The 19,130-nt window shown below is 44.3% G+C and overlaps 1 long non-coding RNA gene across 3 annotated transcripts in view; it reads right to left on the reverse strand.

Annotated features, from left to right (window-relative positions):
- Positions 1–18,566, reverse strand: part of Gm35887 — a 38,895-nt gene extending 20,329 nt beyond the window's left edge. The window contains exons 1-5 of one of the 3 annotated variants that reach the window (XR_001782533.1): positions 18,335–18,566; positions 17,636–17,783; positions 15,398–15,540; positions 11,970–12,073; positions 10,352–11,600 (exon numbers count right to left, since the gene is read on the reverse strand). This is a non-coding gene — a long non-coding RNA (predicted gene, 35887). Of the gene's footprint in view, positions 1–10,351; positions 12,074–15,397; positions 15,541–17,635; positions 17,784–18,334 lie in introns of those variants that run through there. The other 2 variants (XR_001782532.1, XR_386269.2) reach the window with 2 other exon arrangements.
- Positions 18,567–19,130: the final 564 nt, after the last annotated feature.

The following is a 19,130-nucleotide window of genomic DNA, read 5'->3' on the forward strand; positions in this document are numbered from 1 at the left end:
AGATTGCCCTTGTCCCATGTTCTTTGTATATTACAGAAAACTCGAGGTTACGCCGAATATCTTGTCATTCAAATCATATCCCAAATGCCCCTTGAGAGCTCACTTTAAAGAGGTACAATTCCTGGTGTCTAAGGCAATTTCTCTTGTGTGTTAGTTTTCCTAAATGAGTGCTCACCTCTATGCCTGGCAGACAACTTAATCCAAAAATGAATTTAAAGGTGCATAGAACTCAACTTTGTGTTAGACTCAGAGTCTTTATCTCTACAGAATAGGGAGATGGGGGAAGATCTGTGGCAGGAGATAAAACAAATTAAATCCCAAAGCCAAGCACTCAGCTCCTCCAGACTGAAACATTATTTGTTGTTGGGTTTATAGTCACTGATCACCTGACAGGTGAGACCAGCCAGGTGTTCCCTCAAGGCAGCTCAAAGCTTGATGCCCTTGAATTTGAGGTTGTGTTGTTGCTTCTGTTTGGGAGTAATCTGTGGGGTCGGGATGCTTTCCAATCTTGCATCATGAAGTGACTTGGGTTGTATCAGGAATCACTTCCTTCAGAACTCTCATTTCCAGTCTTCTAACTTGCACATCATTTTTCCATGTATAAGGCAGACTGAATCAGAGCAGGACCAACAGTAGAGGCTCTTGGAGCTGCAGCCATGTACAGCACTCAAAATTTAGGATCAGAGGGGTTAACAATGGAGATGCTCCAGACAGCTTTCACCATTCTAGGCCAGCCAGAACTCTGGAAGGTGGGATAATAAGGACCAGGCCAGGTAAACAAGTGACAGATGTCTCCAGTCATGCCAAATCAGTGGCTGAGGCCGCTGGTTTAGAGAGGATAATCAACCGGATTTAGGGCCTAAAGTCTCTGTGTAATTCACATCAGTGGAGAGGGAGGAGGTGGTGTCTAGAGGGACCAGAAAGATACAATGAAATTAACAGGGACAGGACATCAGTGAAAGTCAGCCATGGAAGAAAAGGAAAAGAAGCTACAAACGCTCGAGAGAACTGAGCATAGCAGCTTGTCTTTGTGATCCCTGTACCTGGGAGCTGGAGGCAGGAAGACCAGACATTCAAGCCATCCTTCACTACATGCAGAGTTCAAGGCCAACTTGAGCTACAGGAGACCTAGTCTCCAAAAATAAGCATATGTACAAACACATGCTAGAGAAACATGTTGCTTTGAATACAGCTCCCCGATGCTCTTGACTGTGTTGACACGTGTACTCTGTGCCCACTCTCACTCGGTTGATCCCCATTAGAGCTGCAAGGCAGGCTGGTTGTTCCATCTTAGTCTGGAGACTGAGGCCTGGAGAGACGTTAGTGACCTGGCCATGAAAAAGCTCGGGTCTGCACTCTCTGTACCTAATGCTGTTGAGTTAGTAAGCTTCCTATCTTCAGCTCTGTTCAAGTGACTTTTTATATGAGGAGCAGAAGAGGAAGGTAAGTCTCTCTCTCTTTGACTCAACCATGAACCCCAATTGGAGGGCACCAAGTTTGCTGATGACCTGAGGTACAAGCCACCCAAAGCTATTGACTCCTTGGCAGGAGAAGAGATACTGTCCGATGAAGGCTTGGCTCAGAGGTCATTAATCTGGTGACACACACAGAAAGGGTCAACCCTGGAAAGATACAGAAAGGGAAACTCAAGGGAGTTGACAGATGCAAAGGTGATAAGGTCTGGGTTATATATATAAAAAAAAACTCTTATCAAGAGTCCGGTGTCCCTGGTCACAGGACAAGCCACAGAGCATGGGGAGGGCAGTGGACAGTTCTGGGTCTATAGAGAAGTCCCCATGGCACCTCATGTATCTGGAATGAGAATGGGCTTTGGAGCCAGACAGACTTCAGTTCCAGGCCCTGTGCTGCACATACTAGTTGTGTGTGCAGAGACAAGGTTGTGACGTTTAGTTCCTTCACAAGCAAAGTGGGGGGTGACAATGATTGTAAGGATTAAACATCATCAAGCTTAAAGGCACTCACTGGATTCCCAAGCTCTAAATAACTGTCAGTTGTTACTACAAGCACGTGGAAAACCATCTTGGGCGGCTTCTTTCCTTTCTTCTTGTTGACCCACTCTTCCGCAGCAACCTTTCAGACATGCCATGCTCTGTCCGTTTCTTTCTCACTCAACATCTTTTTGACTTTTTTTTTGGGTCAGTTTTTTTTTTTTCCTTACTGGAGAAAGATTTATCCCCTTCCATGTACAAAAAGGATCTGAGTCTTGGGAGATGTCTTAGTTAGGGTTTTACTGCTGTGAACAGACACCATGACCTATGACCAAGGAAACTCTTATAAAAATGACATTTAATTGGGGCTGGCCTACATGTTCAGAGGCTCAGTCCATTATCATTAAGGCAGCAAGCCTGGTAGTGCCCAGGCAGGCATGGCACAGGAGGAGCTAAGAGTTCAACACGTGGTTCTAAAGACAAACAGGAGAAGACTGGCTTCCAGATAGCTAGGATGAGGGTTTTAAAGCCCATGCCCACAGTCATATACTTCTTCCAACAAGGCCACACTACCACAACAAGGTTATACCTCCTAATAGTGCCACTCCCTGGGCCAAGCATATTCAAACCCCCACAGGAGGTGATGTGTGTTACAGGAAATATTAGAAAAGAATGGACTCATTCCCGCACTTGAGTCGGCAACTCTCTGCCCTGGCGGCCTGGCTGGCAATGGCCGACCTGTTTTTATTTTGTGGAGACTCTGACTCAGAGTTCCAAAATTCTCTCCACCCAGCTCACTAGGTTCCCACTGGTGGGTCGTTACCACCCCAGCCCCATGATTCAAAACCCCCACGGCCTTTGTGGTGCACATCAGGCAAACCCATGCTTTGCCATACGGTGCTTTCCTGCCGTACCTTTCTCTCTTAAACCTAGATGAGCCACATGAAGGAAAACATGACACAAACTTAGTTCAGAAACAATGGTAACTCAATCGTTGGGCACAGCAACTAAAATCCTAATCTTGTAAGCCTTATTAAATCTAAATCCTCCAGTGGCGAATCCTGATGGACGGATCTGCCATTGAAACTGAGAGACACTCGTAGCTACATCTTGTCCTCATGCTATCCCCGCCCCAAAGGAGCTCATTTCCTCCTGCTTCCTCTCTTCCCCTCCCTGACCCCTCCTACTTACCCAGTGATTGGCTCCTTTTTTCATTAAGGGATTGGTTCACAAGAACAGCACCGGACCCGTCCACAACAGATGTGGTTCTGTCCGGAGACATGGCCAAGTGCAATCCTAACAGAAATAATAGCATCTTTGAATTTATCAACGGACAATACACCTAGCCACTGCCTTCAGCAGGGAAGGCAGACTACACAGAGATTGTGTAGAAGGAACTGGTCTAGTGCAGGAGACTGGAAGTGTTCTTCAGAAGTGAGCCCTGCTACCGGAAACCAGGGTGCTCACAGTAGGTCAACAAAAAGGAGAATCTTTAAGTATCATCTAGGCCACTGTTTCCAGAACACATGATGAGGGAAATTTGTAGGCTGTGAGTTTTTCCAACTTTAAATATATAGTAACTATGAATAACAATAATCCAAAAGGCTAGGTTTTTGTTTGATTACATTAAGGAGGTAGTAGGGGATTTAGTTTTGAAATAAATATATTCAAAGAAGTGCATTTAGTCCAACAACAGCAGCTGGTGACTCACAGAATGGCAGAATCACCAGCCTGGAAGCTTAAGAGAGGAGTTGGGGAACTCCTGTGCTCTGCAATGTGGTGTGGAATTTAAAAAATGGAGACTCAGAAACTCTCAGTGCCTGGCTGGCAGTCACAAAGTAAGTTAGTGGCTGAATTTAGTCATAGAAAATTTAGTTCATTGTCCCCCCAAACCCCAGGATAATGGGAAAAGTGACACATGGCACTTGGGATCCAGGAGATGGCTGACAAAGGCTCCCCATCCTGCCGCAGACACAGCAAGGGTTGCAATCTCTGTGACTTCCTGTTTTCTCCCTTAGTTTCTCCTTTCTGTCTTCTGTGTCTCCTGTGGCCCCACTGTGGTGAGAGAGACGGCTTCCGAGGAAGCCCGTATCATTCTGCTCTCTTGGCTCTGGATCGCAAGGCTAAGCTGTGGTTGCCTGTGACCTTACTAGGGTGAAGACATGATTTTTAGCTGGAATGGGTTCTGCCTTAACTCCTGCACCAGGGGTGATGCTGATGTGTGTGTGTGTGTGTGCACACGTGCACGCATCAGTACCATCCCCAGCCTGCCAGCCTTGCAGGACTGTTATAGAAAGCAAAGGAGATTTTAGAAGCATTTTAAAAGCGCAGGAGACGCAGACTTGGACTGACTATCACATCCACAGGCTCCCTTTCAGTAGCCAGGAGGTGCATAAGTGCTGACCTGAAGCCATGCTGGCTCCAAAAGCTGACCCTGCTCTGACTCTGAGCCCAGAAAATGCTTCTGTTTACCCAACAGCCTGGACTCAAAGCAAAACAAACACCAAAAAACATTATTGTGTGTGCTGGGCTTCACTTTGGCTTTCTTTTTAAACAGCCTTCTCAGTCTGTTAGGATATAACCGAAGCCTAGACATGAGACTGAGGCCTGTCCTAGGCTGCTGAATGGTGCCTGGGACTGGCTCAGACAGGTACGCTGTCCTCAGTGTTCCAGGGTCATAGAGTGCTCCATGAGAAGGGACAGACCTGGAAGACTCTGGCCATCCATGGCCTCCCCATCCAATCTACATCCACCCTGCACATGTCAGACACGTCCGCAGTCTCTGTATGTCAGTGTTTTATTAGTCTGTGTTAATTGTACGAAATAATGGGCTCCGTTGAGACGTTACTGCATCTTTAGATTTTGCCTCGGGAAGAGATGTGTGGGGGTAGGAGAAAGGGCAGCACCGGGGTTAGCAGGTGAAGCTTTTTAAGATGTTATGAGCCACACCTAAGATCCCAGAACCATGAAGGATGGGGAAGGAGAATTGGGAGTTTACGGTAAGTGTTGGCTACATAGTAAGAATTTGTCATCAGCAACAAACAACAAAAGACAACATGGCTGCCAATGTGGTTCATACTTTTAATGAGCCACTACTTGGGAGGATGAGGCAGGAGGATAGACGCAAGTTCCAGATTAGCCTGGGTCTGATTGAGATTCTCTCTCAAAAAGCCAAAAGCCAAATACCAAACAAATAGAAACCCAAGTCTTTTAACCCAATTAGGAAAGTGGATGTGTTTATGACAGAAGTAAACCAAGTTCCTTAGGAATTTATAGAACGATCCTGAGTTACAGCCAGGAAAGGAAATCTCCTATAGACCAAAACCCCAATAAAGAGAAAGCTACTATTATCCAACACACACATATACACAGTCACACAGACACACAGAGGCAGTCCCATACACACAGATGCACATACATATATGTACACATAGTCACACACACAAAGATACACATATACACTGTCATACACACAGATGTATTCAATAAGAGCACTATGCTCTTATTGAATAATTTCTAGCTGTGATTGCAGTACAGAACCAACCAGAGACAAATACACAAGACATACAGAGACATATACAGACATACACACGTACACACAGAAACATGTGCACAGAGACACCCATATATACACACATATATGCACAGACATACAGAAACACATATACCTATAGAGACACACATACATAGACATACACATATACACACAGACACACATAGACACACAAACAGACACACACACACACACACACAATTTTAATGACTTGACTAACACTATTGTAGAACTGGCAAATTCAAACTATAAAGTGTAAGAGGCCAGAGATCTAGGGAAAGGTTAATCTTACCATTTGGGCCAGAAAACAATCTGCTGGTGAATTTCTTTCTTTAAGGTATCTGAGTCCTTCCTTCCTTCCTTCCTTCCTTCCTTCCTTCCTTCCTTCCTTCCTTCCTTTCTTCCTTCCTTCCTTCTTTCTTTCTTTCTTTCTTTCTTTCTTTCTTTCTTTCTTTCTTTCTTTCCTATCCATCATTTTACCTATCATCTATCTTTTAACACCTCCAACTGATTAGATGAGGCCTGACCATATTAAATAGATAGTAATCTGCCCACAGAGATAGTAATATACTTTAATTAGAAACCCATTAATTTCAACTTTAATTTTATCTAAGAAAGAATGCCTTCATAACCTCATCCACAAACATTTAACTAAATATCTGGGTATTGGGTATTGCAGCCTGACCAGTAGGTACAAATTAATGACTGGGGTGTATAAATATAGAGTAAACATATAACATACAGAATAGCACACACTATACTGGGCATTTACTGTGGGCCAGGCACTATTCTCTTATTGAATAATTTCTAGCTGTGATTGCAGTACAGAACCCACCAGTCAACAAAAAGAAGTGGTTTCCAACATAGAAGGCAATTGTGAACAAAGATATAGGTGTGTGAGCACCGGGCAGACTGCAGTGTAAGTAACTCAGGCAGGAAGGATCAGAAAAACAGTTGGACAATTATTTAATCTCCGAGTTTCTTTTTTTCCTCATGTGTAATACAGAGTTAAAAATAGTGCTTGCTTCATTCCAGAGTGCTTAACAAATATTTGTCAACTGAATCAATGTGGAAGAGATCACCAGGGCTGTCATCAGAATGACAGGAGACCGTCTGCCGAAAGCCCCTCACATGGTACCTGATCAGTGAGGGAACATTGTGAATCTGGCTGGTGCACTGGTCTACTTTCCTCCTGAACCCTGTAGCCACAGAGCCATGCACAGCTGCTCTGGGACTCACCTCACAGGGAACCAGGCTACAGTGTGGCTCCCAGGAAGCTGTGGATAGCCGTCTTCCAGGCCTGATTCAGGGCCTGTTTTTTTTTTCCCTTACTTCTTAGCAGCATCCTGGGGCAGCCAGTTCTCTGTGGCTCCCCGAATGTGTACTTGGAGCCCTGGCTATAATGAGTCTTGGCACAGAGACGTCTCTGAAGAACCAGGTAATGTGGTCTGGAGCCGAGTGAGTTCCCTACCTCTGTGCTAGCATGCTCTGCCAGCAGCTCTGCTAGAGTCCACTCACTGCCTCTCAGAAGAGAATAGCTGCCTTCTCCTAAACCAGTACCTCCCCAGGGGCACCATCAATTAGGCTAATCATTCCATGTTCTCCTAAAACAAATGGCACCATTGATGGGATTAATCTGAGCACAAGGACAGCAGGGATACTAGAAGGCATTAATAGCTCATTCATCTTTCAGCGAGGGTTGATGTTGTGTTGATCGTAGAAGCTCAGCTTTGACGCTTACCAATGGTGTGTCCTTGGTCAACTTTTTCCATCCCTCTCACGACCTAGCCTCTTCATCTGTAGTGTGGGTAATATTACACCCACTTAAAGGGTTCTTAGCATGGCTAGGCATGTTAACACATGTAAAGTTCATGAAAACATGTTTGGGCATAAGATGTATGGAGTAAGCAGTAACTATATCTGCTCCTGTTATGATTGTTATATCTATGGCTACTTTTCCCTCTACCACGTGCCAGATATTCTACTGGTTTTAAAGGAAAGAACATTGAACTGCATAAACCTAGTCCCTGGTTTTGTGAAGTCTGTATAGTTTTGAGCATGGAAGGAAACCAATAAGCACATGAAAAAGTTTAGAGACCCACAGACTTGATGACATACTCTCTGACAATAAACGACAAAAAGCCAAGGGTGTGTAGGGCACAGAGATCTGAGAGAAGGTCAGGGTGAGCAGGGATAGTCGTGCCGAATGTGAAGGCAGGAGGGGTGCAAAAGCAGTAACAGAGAAGATAAGGAACTGTATGTATGAGATCTTTGAAGCACAAAGAACATGGAACAGTCAGTCACAAGGAGGGGATAGGTCAGCGTGGCTGGAGCAGTGGGGGACCTTCATCAGCCAGCAGCTCTCACACAGTGCCCGCTGCAGATCCTGCAGACCGTGAGCCTCCCTGACTGGTTTCTAAGGCTCCTTATCTGATCATCCCAGCAGCCGCAGGAAGACAGTGCAGCCTAGATTAGATCGTGCACACAGCCCACATTTCTTCTTTCTTAAGCACAAACTCTCAACCTGGAGTTTTTCGATGCTTTAGGAGACAGTCTCACTAGACCCTCAAGGTTTACTTTCTTTAGTTGTTACTTGACTGTGTGATGGAAGTAATTTTTATTCTACGAGCCATATACGTTTTCCTTGGAATAATATGGGAAATTTAAAGTTTCCATTCACCGTTGTCTCCCGATTCCATTTCTAATTTTGCTTCTCCAAGTTAATAATGATATGACTTACTAGAAATCTTTTTGTGAATTACATATTCATACATTAAATTCTTATGTAGCCCAGGTTAACCTTAACTCACTGAGTGATGAACCCTGGACTTGAAATTCTGATCCTCCTGCCTCTACGTCCACAGTCCTGGAATGATAGGTGTATGCTCCAATGCCTGGTTTATATAAACATAGGTAATGTATATAACTCAGAAAATACATAGACTTTGTTAAAAAATACAAGTTAAACTTTTTAGTAGTATTTGTTTGGTGACTTCTTTCTTTCTACCAAGTAGCTTCCATGTTAGCATATAAGGACTTGCATTAATTTTTAAAATTGTTACATAGTTTTCTGATTAGTTTCTTTAGTGCTAAGCAATTGCTGTAGTTTGGTTCCTGAATGTTCTCAAAGAATCTGTGCTTTGCAGGGTTGTTCCTTCTGAGGGCAGTGGGAACCCTAGAGCATTGCCTAGTAAGAGGAACTCGAGTCACAAGTAGTATGCCATTAGGGGGAGAGCCTGCATGGTTGTCAACTCTCCTTTTGCTTTCCAGCCTCCATGATGTGAACAAGCGTCCTCACCATGACATCCTGTGCCCCCACTGACCCAAAGTAGCAGGGCTAAGCAATGATGGGTGGAAGCCTCTGAAACCATGAGTTCCCACAACCTTTCCTCTTTTTAAGTAGATTGTGTCAGATGTTTTGTCATGGTGACAAAAAGCTGAACTGCTACCTAGGATACTTTTGTTTGCTATGAGAAGTAACTCAGCAATATACATTGTTACCAGTCAGGGTCCAGTCTACTTCCAACAGCCAAGCCAATTACCCGTGTGTTCACAGAGAGGTTGAAGTCCTGCAGGAGAGTGATGCAATCCATAGACTCTGACATGGGGTGGGGGTGGGGGTACCTGAACAGCTGGAGGACCCAGGACAAACCTGTGTGAACAGAGCCCAGAAGGAAGGGGTCTGCATCGGGAGCTGGGACCACAGAAGGAAGGTCTGGAAGAAAAGGAGAGTGATTTCTCGGTTCTCCTTTCCTGTCCTCTGCAGTGCTTTGGCTCATAGAACCTCAGATGTGGCAGTGTTCCTTCCTCTTCCATTTTAGTGAATACTTACATGGATATTGGTGTTAGTTCTTTTTGGAAGGTCTGGTCTAACTCTGCAATTAATTCATCTAGCCCTGGGCTTTTTTAAATTGGGGGATTTAAAATGTCTCTTTTTCAACTTGTTAGATGATATGGATATATTTAGAATATTCATTTCATCATGATTTAGCTTTGCTAAGGCATAAGCATCTAGAAATTTATCTATTTACTTTAGATTTTTCCAGTGTAGTGTAATAGAGGTTTTAAAAGATGTCCTTAAAATTCTCTGAATTTCTTCAGCATCTACTTTAATGTCTCCCTTCTCATCTCTGATTTTATTAACATTGCTTTTCTCTCTTTCTCTGGTTGATTTGGCTAGAGATTTGCTGGTCCTGTTAATCTTTTCAAAGAACCAATTCTTCATTTCATTGATGCTTTGTGTCCGCACTTATAAACTCACAGTAGTTATAATAGCATGCACAAGTCTCAGGCAAGCTCAAGCCAAACCAAAGCCCAGGATGGAGAGAGAAGGTGAACAGGAAGTCCCACCCCTAGTAGAGGAGCTATTGGCAACTGATAGCTGGGGGCGAGGGCAGTTTTCTTGAAGAGTGCTGGCACTTGTCAGTCAACCCTGTGGCATTGTAAGGCCACAAATCCTAGAATATCAAGGAGCACAAATGAACTTGATGGGTGGAAAGAAAGAAAAGAGGACACAAAGTGGAGGAAGGAGGGAGGAAGGTGAGTCTGGGAGGAGTTAGGAGCAGGGATGAGAACTCAGTGTATGAAATCCTCAAAAAAAAAAAAAAAAAGCAAAAAGGAAAAGTATAACCAGAAAGGATACATGGCTAAACTATTCATACTCGAATGCATTAAATTAAAAGAATATTGCAAGCAAAAAAAAAAAAAAAACCCCAACTCTAGCAGGCTTGGCCTCTCTTTAGCCCCTTCCATATCAGGCTATCTGGGGAGGATTTATTGGTTAGGAAGACCATGAGCTGAGTTGTAGATATATGCTATATGGTTACTGAAAAATTGAAGACTTCTCGGGAGCATAAAGCAAAATACCTAGAACTAGATGATGTAGGGGGCGGGGACCTGGGCTTGGGCCTCAACTCAATTTACTTAAAAGCAATGTATTTGCAATGCCTGTGTAAACTTGATGTCCAAATCAGCATGAGCGTGGTATTTAGAAATGGTGGCTCTGGGAGGGATTGGGATCAGATGAACTCATGAAGGTGTTAAGTCTGGGTTGCATCCACGGCTTTGGAGGGAGAGGAGAGACTGGGGGTAGCGTGTTTGCTCTGTGAAGCTCTGTGATGATGTGTGCCGTGCTGGGACTCAGAAGGAAGCCCTGAGAAGATGCTGAGCAGATGTTGGCCTTGTGCTTTTAGACTCTAAACCTCCAGAACTATGAGCTAAACCAAAAACAAATCTCAAAATAAATAAACACCAGCCTCTATCCTTTATAAATTACTCACTCTGTGTTATTCAGTGATAGGAGTATGAAGTGGACAGTGAGAGGTCTTAGGCAAAGGCACACACATTTTAGGACCAAAGGTTTCCACTATTACATAAGAAAAGGGTCTATAAGATCAGTGTTTCCCACAAAGGTGCATGAGGTGGCTTCAGGGAGCGACATGGTAAGTCTTCTGTTGCAGCCACAATTTTAAGTCAGTTCTTCATCAAGAAAAAAAATAATCTGTTTGATGCTAATACTTTTAATCATTCTTTAAAACATGGCCATCTTCTCTTTTGTTAAAATTGGAGCAGACCCTACACTGGAAGCTTCCAGCAGGTGATAATGCTTAGGCAAATTCAATGTGATTGCTTTTATACTGTATTTTATACCTATAGTTACCTTCCAGTTCTGACAAGCTACACTCAACTTACATTTGCAGTGATGCAATACCTCAGAGAAGCTGTGATTTCAGCAGCTCAATAACCCCCGCCTACTTTTTGCTTGTTCATACAAAGTGTGCTGAAGTCAAACTACGCCCATAGGCTTTAGAAAGTCTAAGACATTGCTTGCCAAACTTCCCTTTCATTTGAATCCCCTGGAGGTCTCCTTCATACAGAAGGTGATGGACCTTATCTCTACAGCTTCTGACTCTGTGGGTCTGGGGGGAAGGCAGAGACTGATTCTCTGGTGATGCTCCTGCTGCTGGTCTGGAAATTGCTATGTCAGGAAACAGCTCGTGGGTAGCTCTTCTCATGGCTCAGTGATGCAGGCTCAAGTGGACTTCCTGAGCATCATCACATGGATTGCCTCCTTATTGGAAGATGCGCTGGTGCTCTGCCTGCAGAAGTGACACACATTAGCTCTCCTTGCAATGTACCCACCAGAACCATTACAGGAAGCCACCTGACTCAAGGCAGTGTGTGGAGTAGAAGACCCAGGGATGTGTGATCCTCTCCTGTACCCAGACAGAAAGGAGGGAGGAGAATAAGTACCAGGCATCCAGCCTAGAAGTCTAATCTACATTCAGATATTTAAATCCTCTTAGCCATTGAAAAATTCATTTTAAAAATCTCCTGAAGCAAAAAGTCATATGGAGCAAATTCAAAGTAGGAAGTGACAAAGAGTGCTGTATTTATGGTAAAAGTAGAGGAGTACTAATTAGCTGTCATACTGGTGCCAAAGACTGTAGCAACCATACTGCACAGACCTTCAAGCCCATTTCTTTCCTGTCGGAGTTGGTCTCGTATCTCCTGTGCTGCTCTGCTCAGAAACTCCACATACACCATGGAGCCCTAGGTGTCCATCTTAAGACTTAGTTGGGGAAAAAGAAAAACAAAGGATTATATAATGCTTTGGCCCCTTTAGAAAATACCCAAAGAGCTTGATCCCAGGTCATGGTTTCTTGCTGATCCCCAGCATCCTTCATAGCCCTTTAAGGCTCCATGACTCCCCAAGTGTGATATGTGGCCGCTATTTAGACAGTAGAGGTTTTTTGTGTTATTTGGGGACAGTTCTGATTCAAGAAGTTTTATAACACAGTGGGAACATGTGAGGTAGCAGTAGTGGATGAGGAGGAGGAAGCGAGAAGGAGAAGAAGGGGAGGAAAGAGAAGAAGGCGGTGAGGAAGGAGGAGAAGAAGGTGAAGAAGGAGGAAGAAGAAGAAGGAGGAGAAGAAGGAGGAGGAGGTGGAGGAGGAGAGGAAGGAAGAGGAGGAGGAGGAGAAGGAGGAGGAGGAGGAGGAGAAGCCCTAACACTTGCTATCTGATGAGGAGGAAGGGAGAAGAAGAAGGAGAAGAAGGTGAAACTCTAAAGCTTGCTATCCGTGCTTCCTATTTCTTTCAATTTCTTTTTGTTTTAAAATAAACAAGTGCTTTGGAGCAATGTCTGCCAAGCAACATCGAAAGGCAGCTTTACAGAGATTGAGTTGTTGGGCTCAAAGCTCTACAGTCTACTTTTGGCTTCAACCCACTGGGAAGAGGAGATGGGAAGAAGGGACTGTTGCCTGGAGCTGAGGGCAATGGAAACAGCTTTGCTCAAGATAGGGCATGCACGGAGAAGCTGGCTGAGTGCCTAGTTATATTTCAGGGCAAATAATTTGTCATTTAGTTCTCTGCACCATCCAATGCGTTAGGAGGAATTATATATTATTATAGAAGTTAAAAAAGCCACAGGAGTAAACTTTTAGCCCATGTGCCTGGTGATTAGTCTGCTGTTGCTGCTGTAACATTAGTGCCAACGAATGGCTTGCAAAGGCCTGAACATGCTGCATCTCTGTAAGCCATAGATCGCCATGGACTAACCTCAAGATGTCGGCCCTTAATTTATTTCTAAATTAAGGCTACAGTATTCCAAATTCAAGGCTGCATTTCCATCCTTGAAGCCAGCAGTATGGCAGAATCCTTGTGTCACATCCCTCCTCTTATTGTTTCTTCTTCCAATTTGGAGGCTTCTTGTGATTATATAAAGCCACACAAATAATCCAAGCTACTTTTTTTTTTTTTTAATCTTAGGGTCAGTTAACTGACAACTCAATTCTCCTTCAACATGTATGACATTGTAGTCATAGTTCATAGATATTTTTGGGTGGTGTTTGATCTTCTGCACGCAAGACCCCAGAGAGTGTTCATAGCTTATTTGAGAGCAGAGCTTGGAATGCATTTAATGTTCAGTATCCTTTCCTATTTAGTGCATCGCTTTAAGACACAGAAATAGTTAAACCATGGGTCAGGAGGGTTGGGTTGAACATCTGTACTCAGGCTCAATCTCACCTTTACCAGCTGTAGAAACCTGGGGAAATTACTTAAGCTATGTGAATCTCAGGGTCCTGACCCTTAAATGTGGATACTCAGTAGCACCTTAAATGTGGATACTCAGTAGCATAGATGAAGTATGAAAACATGAAAAATGCTTAGCCCACTTTTGGGGCACGACCCCTGTAAATGATATGGGAAACAACATGCTGAGTCCGTGTGCTGGTTAGTTTGTTTTGTTTTGTTTTTTGTTTTTGTCAACTTGACGCAAGCTATAATCAAGCGGGAAGAGAAAACATTAACTGAGGAATTGCTTCTACCAGGTGCTTGTAAGCAAGTCTGTGGGGATGTTTTCTTGGCTAATGATTGATGTGGGAAGACCCAGGCCATTGTGAGCAGTGCCACCCGTGGCAGGTGGTCCTGTGTGGTATAAAGAAAAGCGAGCTGAACAAGGCATGGGGCGGAAGTCAGTAGGCAGCACTCAGCTTCAGTTCCTACCTCCATGTTTCTATCGCGAGTTCCCACCTTCCCTTCTCTTAAGCTGGACTCTAAACTGTAAGGTATAATAAACTCTTTTTCCCCCTCTCACGTCAGTTTTGGTCACAGTCTTTATCACACCAATAGAAAGCAACTGCACCAGGCCTCCTCAGACTTCTGTGGATAGTAGGCCTGCTGCTAGAGCCATTTGATAGATGGGGATACTGAAACTCAGAGTTAAAGTGGCTGAAATTGGGGTCATTGAGGCAGCTTATTGGTACATCAGGCTGGTGACAAGCTCTGGGATTCCTTAAGCTACAGTGTCCCAGCACTTCGCTAACTTTCAATTTAACCAACATAAGAAAGAGTCTTGATAATGTTTGTAGAAGTCTTACAACCCTCACGCTCTAAATGTTCGGCTAAGTTCCTGATGTAAGACGTTCTGAGGTTAAATTCACCAGTTTCTCCCTTGCATAAAAACATTGCGGCTCATCACTGTGGCCGTATTGTCTCCTAAGATTTAACGCAGTCATTCAATAATTCTGTCCACATACTCATGCCTACTAAGGCTTCTGTATATTGTCTGAGTGTGCATTTTGAGTTAAAAAAATTACTATATAAAATTGTATAGATATAATTCCTGTTAGTGGGGTTATATCTTTTAGGCAAAGCAATATGCCTTTACTTGACTATTTATTTACTTAACAGTAATTACTAATGTTTTCAGTAGAGAAGTTGGTATGTTAAGGACTTTTAAAGCTATTAAAGTATTTCAGAGGATCTGAGATGTAACATCCCTTCTTCTTGTCCAAATTTAGCACAAACAGGAGAGAGAGGAGTCAGTTGAAGGTCAACATGTCTGAATAATTACCGATTAAAGCTGCCTAGTGTGGAGCCAAATGGCTTGCAAATGCTTCTAATCCACTTCTGGAAGGCAGAAACATCAGAGGAGGTCAGAACTGGTCAGCACAGCTCTGAGCATAAGCCAGGAAGTGGCCTCCTTTGTTCTGGGAGCCCATCCTTAGAGAAGAGAAGGTAAGGCTGGAAGTCCTCTCCTACATTGACCAATCAGATAAAGCCTCTTTCTCCTCTGAGGAAGACTATTGAGAGAAAGATATCAAGTGCTTTCCTAATGCATCCTGGTGAGTTTCTTCCATGCAAAAACATCTGCCAGCTGTAGAAAGGCTCTCTCTGAAGAGCCTGCATGGTGGAAACTTGTTTACACAGCTGCAGAGATCTGCCTGACTCGTCCCTGAATCCCTGCAGTGCCTGCAGTGCCACATTGACCCAGGGAGAGAGGGAGAGATGAAAAACAGAATTGGTTTTATCCAGTTCTCTCCAGACTGTTCAGTCCATCATGTGGGCAGCCTGGATAGTACTGGAGACAACCAGAGTCTGAACACAATACCTCAGGAATGGCTCTGCTGTGGAGGGAAATGATTGAAACACATTGGAGGTAGAACACAGTCTAGCCCGAAAGTTGGTCTCTGATGCTGGCGTAGGCAGGATTAGAAGCAAACATGGCTGTACGATGGTTCTGGTGCTCAATACCTATGAAAGGAAAAGGAAGGAAGCAGGAGAGAAAGGAGTAAGAAGACAAAGCAGGCCTGATGGGCTCTCAGACAACCTGGTGGGACCTTACTGTCACTGTGGCCCAGCCAGTCCTAATTAATGTCATATGCCCCACGCACTGCAGGGATTCTCTACAGCTGCATAGACGTGGTGGAGGCAGCAGCTGGGCAGGTCCTCTGTGCCCACCGTGCAGGCTCTTCACTCTCAGCACTCACACATGTGTTCCTCCACCACTGGCTACCTTCTTAACATGTTAGCCATGCCAGCTGCTCCAGGCTGGGCAGATATTCCCCACTGCATCAGCAAGAACACTTTCAAATGACATGGAGTCTTCTGTTGACACAATTCTCCTGCCTGCACTTGGCCTCAACACATCCACAGGATTATGGCTTGTTCACTATTGCACCTATAGTATCTAGTAAGAGCCTGGTATGTGGCAGGTGATTGGCAGGTGGCTGTCCTAGCACCTGTATGTCTGCTACATGCCCACCTCCAATACACATTTAATGGGTGCTTATGTGTAAGTGATACAGGCACTCCCAATCATGGGTACCTTATTCTGTGTCATATCCTTCAGGGTACCCAGAATAGAATCTTATACTTGCACGCACTTTCTCAGGAAATACTAGCTTTTAAAAATTTTTTTGTATTAAATCAAAGCTTATCTTCTCTGGCCAAAAAATACTCAACACAGGATCTGGAAGCAGAGGGGAAAATCAAGCAAGTATTCCAGGCACAGGGGCCAATAAGGTCTCCAAAGGTACTGGAAATGATTTTTTAGGAAAGGAAACTAACATGGTAGATACCCTTCTGGAATTGTTTTAAAAAGTCTGTTCCAGGGGGGAATTACTCAGAGCTCTGACTATCAGATCTTTAAAACCTTAGGAGGGATGAGGTAGAGATGGGCAGGGATAAAGACAAATGAGGGGCCTGATGACACTGCCATTCAGGTGCAGGCCTAAAAGCTATTCCTATATGATGCTTAGGAAGCACCAAGGAGGCAAAGGGTACCAGCCTCCTTCTCCCAGATCAACATGGACGATTGAAAACGAATGTCCTTCAGTCATTGGCTGGGCCTCAAAGGCAGCAGGGAGGTAAGATCTGATGTGCCGAAGAGAATTGGGGGCTTCAAACAAGCCAAACAGGAAAAGGAAAGGCCCCTTCAATTGTTCAGAGCTAAAGAGGAAGAAGAAGGCAATATCATCTTTCATCAACCACTCCCTGTGTGTGTGTGTGTGTGTGTGTGTGTGTGTGTGTGGTGGTGGTGGTGGTGGTGGGAGTACACTCTTTCCTATGCGTCTCTGAGCTTGCAGTGAAAGGCTGCTTCTTTCTCTGTTAAGAGCTTGTAATCAGATGGTAACTTTGACGGGACTAGGATTCTTTGGGACCAAGTCAGAGACACAGCCATTCATTTGGTAGCTCTTTGGTTAATATGTGATAGAGATTTCTTTGACTTTTTTTTTATTTCTTTAACTTCAGAGGATAAACAATTTTGAAGGAGTCTTTTGTGAGGGCAGCAAGAGGTCTCTATGTGACAGGTCTTTCCTGTCCCCAATGGGCCAGTAGTAGCCTTTTGGCAAGACGGATCGGTGACAATGGCTGCACTATGGAGACTATACTTACTATAGTCTGGTTATTTTCTTATCTGTTCCCTGTGAAGTCACCATAAGATGTTGCTGGTGTCACCCTCTGTACCCAGGAGGAAGCAGAAGCTCAGGAACTGTGGTCCCCTAATCGTAACCACCACCCGAAGTAAAGTGGCAGAGCAGGGACACAGCCTCAGGCACGGCAAGTCTAAGGCAACAGTTCTCATCTGGGGTGATCCTGCTCCCTTACCCACTCTTCTAGAGAACATTAACAATATTTGTGTATGCTTGGGTTGTCACAGTAGGGGGATGTGGGGATAGAGACCAGGGATGCTGTTGAACGTACAAATGCCCAGGGCTGCCCTTCCCAACACCGAGTAATACTTGTCTTAACATGGCGGTGGTGCTGAGGGTGAGAAATACTGTTGAAGTCCTCTCTGTGTGGACATGGATGGTTGCTCTGACTTCTTCAGGTTGCTGTCACTCACCTGAGCTCCCGAGTGTTGTATTCACGGGACTCACTGTCTCTTGGGTTTCATTTGTTTTCTTTTGCTTTTAGTTGTTAGCCGTCACTCATATTCTAAGCTGTTCGTGGGTAAAGGTTTCACCTCTCCATCCCCCACTCCTCCTCGGTACCTGGAACACAGTGAGTGTTCAATGGATATTTGTTAAACTGGCGAACTGGCAAGTGGACCCGGAGAAAGTACAAACCCAATAAAATCGCAAAAGCCAAGTGGCCGCCAGCAGAGAAGTGAGTCCTGCTTCTGTTTGAATCCAAATCCCCTGTTCTTGGCCCTGTGTCATGGAGTTGTCATGAGGTATGGGACTGAGATCCAATCTGTACCATGAGCTCAAGAGCCCAGCACGGGGGAGAGAAAGTCAGTGAGTATCAGGACATGGTGCCAAATTCAGACTGGGAGACAAATGAGGAGCAGAAAAAGGATGGGAGGAACTTGGGCTGTACATGGAGACCATGAGAGAATGTGGTGGAGAGTTGCCCAGATATTAAAAGAACAGCTTAACATGTCTCCAGTCAATCTTTCTCTTCTTTTAGCAAAGATGGTCAGTAGGACATTTATCTTTTCCTAGTCCTTAGGGACTTCGGATCTCTTACAGTCTTCAAAAATGTTGGCTAGTGGCTGGACAAATGTAAATTCAAGATCTAGAAGTACCCTAAAGTCAAGTACCTGGTTGGCATTGGCTCCATCTGTCTGATGCTGGCTCTAGTAGGAACAGTGACCGAATGTGGGGGCAAACTCCCATGCGCTCAAGGCTGGGGCAGCTGCAGGAGGGCAGGGCAGGAAGAGAGGGAAGGGAGGAGAGGGAGGGGAGGGAGGAAGGTCTAGATAAGGGCAGAGAGAGAGATGTGAGTGAGTAAAGGATCTGGGAGGAATGAGGCAAAAGAAAGGATGAGGAAGAGATGAAGGGAAAGAGGAGAGGATAAGACAGAGGAAGGAAAGAAAACGAGGGTAATAGTAAAAATAGAAAGTATTTTTGGGCATTTATCACTACAGAAGTTTTTTTTTTAATGAAATATTACATACAATATTAAATTTAGTTTTAATACTGAAAATATCCCCATGGGTCAGGCTACCTCTTGTGGGGCATTTATATTCTCATGGTCTTTTTAAAATTTTTTAATTTATTTTTAATTATGTGTGCATGTGTGTGTTTATGTATGGGTTTGTGCTCATGTGAACGCAGGTGACCATGGGATCCAGAAGAGGCTGATGCCCAGCTTAGAGCTGGAGTTACAGTCAGTTGTGAGCTCCCCGACATAGATGTTGAACTGAGCTCAGGTTCTCTATGAGAGCAGCAACTTGCTCTCCAACCCCTCTTATGGCCTTTTTCATAGGTACAGGATTACCCAATGCATATAGATTTTAACCAATCTAAAGCCACACATGCAACATGTGAATGATTCAGATATGAGAAAACAGCAGGGGTGGGAACTGTTGCTTGGATAGGTGGAGTGGAAAGAGG

This window comes from Mus musculus, chromosome 18, assembly GCF_000001635.26.
Source record: "Mus musculus strain C57BL/6J chromosome 18, GRCm38.p6 C57BL/6J".
Taxonomy (NCBI): Eukaryota; Metazoa; Chordata; class Mammalia; order Rodentia; family Muridae; genus Mus; species Mus musculus.